The sequence below is a fragment of the Lissotriton helveticus genome, chromosome 12 (genome assembly GCF_964261635.1).
Source record: "Lissotriton helveticus chromosome 12, aLisHel1.1, whole genome shotgun sequence".
NCBI classification, from domain to species: domain Eukaryota; kingdom Metazoa; phylum Chordata; class Amphibia; order Caudata; family Salamandridae; genus Lissotriton; species Lissotriton helveticus.
This window is the reverse complement of record NC_136073.1, coordinates 918944044-918951048: the sequence shown is the minus strand read 5'-3', so window position 1 is coordinate 918951048 and position 7005 is coordinate 918944044.

The following is a 7005-nucleotide window of genomic DNA, read 5'->3' as shown; positions in this document are numbered from 1 at the left end:
GGCAAAACTCCTCCATGCCAGCAAACAAAAAGACTCTAAGCTCTTCTGGGATATAATCAACCAGCTATCGAACGGCAAGAACAGGCACTTCAACTCTGACGTTATGGAGGACATCTGGAAAGCACACATCGAGCAAACATATAATGACATCCTACCTTCAGGAACCACAAATCAGGAAACCCCCATTGCAGTAATAGCTTATGATACACCTACGATTGAACTGCCAGAACCACTTCTGCAAATTTCCCAAGATGGGGTCCTTAAAACCATAAAAAATGTAAGGCCTGAAGGAGCTCCAGGACCTAACGGATTGCCTAACGCATTATTCCGGCACGATCCCCTATTCTGGTCCGACATCCTCACTCCATTATTCACACATGCACTATCGTCAGGTACGGTTCCAGACTCCTGGAGAGGAAGCATCCTTAATACCATATATAAATCTGGTCCACGTTCAGACCCTGCCAACTACAGATTGATCGCACTCATCGATGTTGAAGCCAAGATTTACGCCTCAAACCTGCTGACAGATCTAGAAGACTGGGTGAGCCACACAAACTTGATGATAAACACACAAACAGGATTCCGGCCTGGAATGGGCACCCTTACCAACATCTCCGCGGTCACACTCCTAGCCAATCAAGCCATGGCCAAATCCCTCTCCCTCTACGCCTGCTTTATTGACCTCAAAGCAGCATTCGATAAAGTACAGAGGGCAAAGCTATGGGCCAAAATGCAAAGCTTGGGGGCACCAACAAAACCTTTGGAGGCAATTATCAACCTTTACTCGGACACATGGGTCCAAATAAAAAAAGGAGACGGGTGCAGCATAACAAGTAAGATCCAAACTAAAAACGGGCTGAAACAGGGGTGCGTGCTGGCCCCTTGCCTCTTCAACATCTACACCGCCGACCTCGAGAAATACCTTCAACAAGTCCAAACCGACCCCCCAAAACTGGGCAAAACACCAATCACTAGTCTTCAATACGCAGATGATATTGTCCTTCTATCACAAACACCTATAGGCCTTCAACGATCAACGACCCAACTAGGAGCCTACACCATTGTATCCCAATTAACAATTAATCTCAAGAAAACAAAGGTGCTGTGCTTCTCAAAACATCACAAAATAGGGTCAAAAGGCAAATTAATCTGGAACCTGGGTGACAAACCAATAACCCAGGTGGAATCTTACAAATATCTAGGGTTTCATCTTGATCAAAACCTTAACTTCAAATATCAGCTGAACCAAGTGAGAATGAAAGCAAAACAACTTCTCTACGCCTTCAAAATTTTATACAGGAAATTAAAAGGCTGCTCAACAGGGCATGTGTTGAAGGTAATCGCAGCCAAATTCATACCAACCATATCATACGGGTCAGAAATAATGCATACAATAGATGCAGCCGCCCTTAACCAAGCCCAATCAAGCTTTTTCAAGAGGTTGTTCTCAATTCCCCAGCACATTTCTCAAGCCCAGATTCGACCGGAATACGGGCTAAAAAACCAGAATCCAGCCAGACAAGGGGCGGTCGTCAAATACTATTGGCGGATGAGGCAGGCAGAAGATAACACAATAGCCCACTCCTGCTGGGAAGAAATCGAAAAGCAAGCGAAGCTAAATAATTCCATCGCCACGGTCCTAAAATGTTCACTCAAGGACTTACACCTCGAAGGGGCATGGCACATAAATACTTCCCTCTCTGGCTTCAAAAAGGCAGTAAACAGCGCAACCAAACAAATTTCACAGCTAATGGACAAAACGTCATTCTCAAAGAAAAAACACGCTTGGGCAGTGATTAGTTCTTATCAGCTGCTCAAACCACAACCATACTTGTTAGATCACTTTTCACAACATAAAAAGCATTATCTGACTATGTTACGGTTGGGGTCATTCCCCACGAAGGACCTAACCCCAAAATGGAAACAAGTATGGTTAACAAAAGAATGCCGGCTGTCTGGACAAGGAGAAGAGAGCCTCTTACATCTCCTATGCATCTGCCCCACACTTCTAGAAATTCGGAAAAGGGTCCTCTGCAAGTTGCTGATAAAAAATCAGCTACGGACATGCAGTCATACATTGTCTTGGAGGCCACTCCATTGAACTTACTTGCAAAGCTATTATGCTTTGGAAAATGGCAGCCAAAGAATTAGACAACAAACAAGAATGAACTGGAGTGGTCCAGTTAAGACCGCTTGGACCCTTGGTCTTCTCTTGCACCAACACAATTTCTGGGCCCCTGTTGTATAGTACCGCCTCTCACTGTTTACAATTTCCTTTTAACATGAAAGTTTTATCTAATGTATTATCTATGGATGATTATCCAGGTCATTACAGCAGTGTGTTTTCATTTTTATTTCTTCTTTTTAGTACCTTTTTAACCCTCATCAATTTATCTAATTATGCATTTTGTTTTTTTTAACATGTTTGTATCATTGAACTTCTTCCCTTCTTTTATGATTTTTAACAAGATCAAATAAAAGTATTTTTGACTGACTGACTGGTAATTAAGGTTTGTAATTGGTAATTAAATTTTTTAACTGGTAATTACATTTTTTAATTGGTAATTAATTGTTTTTAATTGGTAATTGATATTTTCTTTGTTAATTACTTTTTATTAATTGGAAATTCAATTTATTAATTGGCAAATCATTTTTTATTAAACATATTTTTTATTTAAAAAATGTGTTTATCATTTTTTAATGGTTAATCAATTTTTTATTAATCTTTTTTTGTTTTGATAAATATTTTAGTGTTCAAAATGTTTTATTTGATAATATGCATTTCTTAAATAATATTTATTGTTATTTATTTTTAATTTATTGTTAATTAATTATTCAATTGTAATTATGTTTTTAGTAATTATTAATGGGTATTTGCAAATGAGGTAGAGTTATTTAAAACTTACATTTTTTATTATTTTATTTATAACAATTATTTATAAGTATGTTATATTTAGCTTCTACGCTATCCAATGCTTACCCTACTGTTGCACTCTCTGGAGTTGGAATAGTAATTTTTACTCCTACGCTATCCATCGCTTTCCCTACTGTTGCACTCTTTTGAGTTGGAATAGTAATGTTTACCCCTACACTATCCAATGCTTTCCCTACTGTTGCACTCACTGGAGTGGGAATAGTAATTTTTACCCCTACGCTATCCAACGCTTTCCCTACTGTTGCACTCGCTGGAGTTGGAATAGTAATTTTTACCTCTACGCTATCCAACGTTTTCCCTACTGTTGCACTCTCTGGAGTGGGAATAGTAATTTTTACCCGTACGCTATCCAACGCTTTCCCTAATGTTGCACTCTCTGGAGTTGGAATAGTAATTTTTACCCCTATTCTATCCAATGTTTTCCCTACTGTTGCACTCTGTGGAGTTGGAATAGTAATTTTTACCTCTATGCTGATACAAAAGTTTCTCTATTATTGTGCTCTCTGGAGTGGGAATGGTAATTTTAAATTCTATGCTATCCAACATTTTTATTAATGTTTTTTTTTACTTATGGATTTTGATTAGTATTTTTATTTATTTAGTTATTTAATTTCTTTTGTATAAATTTAGATAATGTAGTATATAATTAATTTTAAAAATATTAAAGGTAAATTTAAGTTTTTTAACTTTATTAAACACAATTCTTTACTTTTTATTTATGTTTATGTTTTATGTTTGGAAATGTATTTGTAATTTATGATATTTTTTATTCATTTATAAATCATTAAAATAATTATTACAATGTATTGTTAAGTGCGTATATATTATATATTTTCTGTATATGCTTAATTAATGTAATATTATTATATATGTATTATTTATTAATTTTAAACATTGTTAGATATTTTTAACTATGTTTATTTTATTTATTAATGTTATTTACTTTATTTTACATTTATATTTTTACAGAAAAAAACCGATATTTTTAACATCGATATTTTTAACATCTATATTTTTTTCCCGATATGTTTGTACTTACCATGTTGTAGATAGGATGTCGATATTCTTGCCTTCGATATTTCTGCATCGATATTCCTGTAGGTCGATATTTTCAACGTCGATATTTTGTCAGTGATTCGTTTAAAAATAATTGAGCAATGCTGCTTCAAAATGTGGTGCATAACAGTGCATTATTTACTTTGCCACATAATTTGTTCCTCCCATGCCACTTTATTCCAGCAGCCTTGATTATATTTAGGGCTCCCGGTTTTCCATTTTTACGGATATTTACATATAAATACAGACGGAAATCTATATAGTATGGAGTAGTGTGGCTCGCTGGTTAGAGGCGGCAGGCCTGAGAGCAGAAGTCAGCCTGGGACCAGGGTTCAATTCCCGACGCGGCCGGGTCGTGGACCTTGGTCAGCGGACTCGATAATTCTCGCTTCGGTGCTTACTCTAATCAGGGGTTCCACTTGGCAACTCTGGGCATTAGCTTGCCTAATCTCCACAACGGCCCCACCAATTCTGGGGATGCCTGGCTCCACCTTGGGGACTCCCGGCAAGGGACCATCCCACAGGGAAAGCCAGGACGGGTTCCCCAGATTTATACAGCGCCGGGACGCCCTGTTGCTGGGGCAGCTGTGCGCTTTACAAGTATACTACATTTACAAGTATACTACATTTACATATATAGAAACGGCAAAACACTAGCAAATGTTGCCACGCTGTCGCTGCATGCAGTTTCCTTGGCACGCCGAAATTCATTTAAATCCCTTCCAATCAGGGTCTTTTAGCGCCCTCATGTGTCGCGCCATTCCATGATGATTGCCTAGTTAGCACGAGGGTTAACAAACTAGTGGGGGTGGGATGGTGATTGGACCGACCGACTTGAGAGCCATACTTCAGCCCCTCTGCGAGGCCTCCCTGCGGCTTTAAGCGTCCTCCTGCTGCAGCTAGGGATGAGAATTATGTGTGCTCTTAGATTCGGTAGCTCAGATAGCTGCACAACTACATTTATACATTTCTACGTCAAACATTTTAAAAAACATTAAGCATTACGTGACGTCCCTTCCCTCGATTGTTCTTCAAGCTTATGCTAAAGCTGTGTTGTATACTTGAATGTAGTGCGAGTACTTGTAACTCAGTAGAGATTACAGGGAGGAAGTTAACAGAGATAACAAGAGAGGCTGCAAAACAGAGAGAGAGCAAGAGGGACACAGCAAGGAGGTAGCACAAGAGTGGAGCATAGTGGACAAGAAGAGCACATGAAAAGAGAACGGGGGTTGGGGGGCTGGAGCTGAGAAAAAGAAGAACTAAAGCCTAGTGTACGGAGAGAGGCCAAAAGGGGCCAGAGAGGGCAGGAACTTAAGGGACGCCGAAGCAAGGGACTACAGGAGAAAAACCGACAGGAGAGCAGAAACTGGAAGAGAGTGAACCACCCAAAGAAGGGTGGAGAACGGGCCAGAAGAGCATCTCATGGTGGCGGCGGCACCGACACAGATATAAATAAGGCCTGCAGCTGCGTGGTGATGGCAGAGAGGCTGGCGGGCAGGTATGTGCCAGACCTGGACCATCTCAGCACGCCAGACACGACCAAGGCCACTGTATCTTGGGCCAGCCTCGGTGCAACCAGGAACTGCTGGAGCCGACACTAGCTTTGTGGTGAAAAACATAGTGCCAACTGGTCTACCGATGGCATCCAAGCACTTAACTACTGGTGCCACTATACCCGCACAGTACCACGCACCAGCAACACCAACACTGCTAAGACCATACTACCAGCCTTTTGAGACACCATTACACAGGCAAGCAAAGTAATACACAATCAGAGGCACTGCATCTCAATCCTATCAGAGCACCACACTGAAACCTTACAGCTGCTGTCTCTCTAACTTCCTACCATCAATAAACAAACTTTGAAACCTCCTCTCCTTCTGCAACGACCTCTGCCTTTTCTGAGCCTATTCCCCCGACTGTTCACGTCTCTCTCTCCTCTTTTCCTCCGCTCACTGAGGAGTCATTTCTTGCAATACTCCCCAAAATAAAATCTGGTTCCCCGGCGGACATCTGCCCAGCCTACATACTACAACAGATCTACTCGGTCTGTCCTAAACCGCCTATATCTTTCCTTAATAGCTCGCTGGCTCAGGGCGTAGTAACTCCAGCCCTTAAATCTGCCACCGTAGTCCCCATCCTCAAGAAGCCTGGGTTGGACCCTTCCATTCCAGCCAACTACCGCCCCATCTCCCTCCTGCCCTATCTGGGCAAGGTGCTAGAGCGACACGTTACATCAGTCCTCAGTGCCCACGTGGAAGCCAATGGTGGTCTTGCGTCCAGCCAGGCCGGTTTTCGGCCTAGGCACTCCACCGAGTCCGTCGTGGTATCGGTCCTGAACCATATCAGGGAGGGCATGGACCACGACAACAACCAGGCCTTGGTGCTCCTCGATCTCCCCGCCGCCTTCGACACGGTTGATCATACCATCTTACTGTCCCGTGTCGGGGTGGCGGGGGTCGAGGGCCCAGCCCTGGTGTGGCTATCGTCCTTCCTGAGGGACCGTGCCCAGGCGGTTCGGCTGGGGGATTTCTCGGCCACCCAACTCAAAGTCACTTGTGGTGTCCCTCAGGGTTCTTCTCTTTCTCCCCTTCTATTTAACCTCTATATCTATCCTTTGATCTTTGCCCTCCAACAGCTGGAGGTCACTGTATTTAACTACGCAGATGACCTCCAGCTTATCTTTAATCTCTCCTTCTCTTCTCATTCTATCTCTAATTTTCAGTCTATTATGATTTTCATCAGGGACTGGATGAATCACAACCATCTGAAGTTGAACCCTGACAAAACAGAATTGGTCCTTACAGGTGGTTCCTCCAGTCCCTGGGACTCTCTCTTTTGGCCCTCCTCCCTGGGATCCCCTCCCACACCTTCTCCCTCTGTTAAAACTCTGGGTATCAAGCTCAATAATCATCTCAATCTTCACTCACAAATTAGTTCTGTGGTGTCTTCCTGCTTTTTTGTACTTCGTACTATCCGCTCTGTGTCCTGTTTCTTCTCTCCTTCCGCTC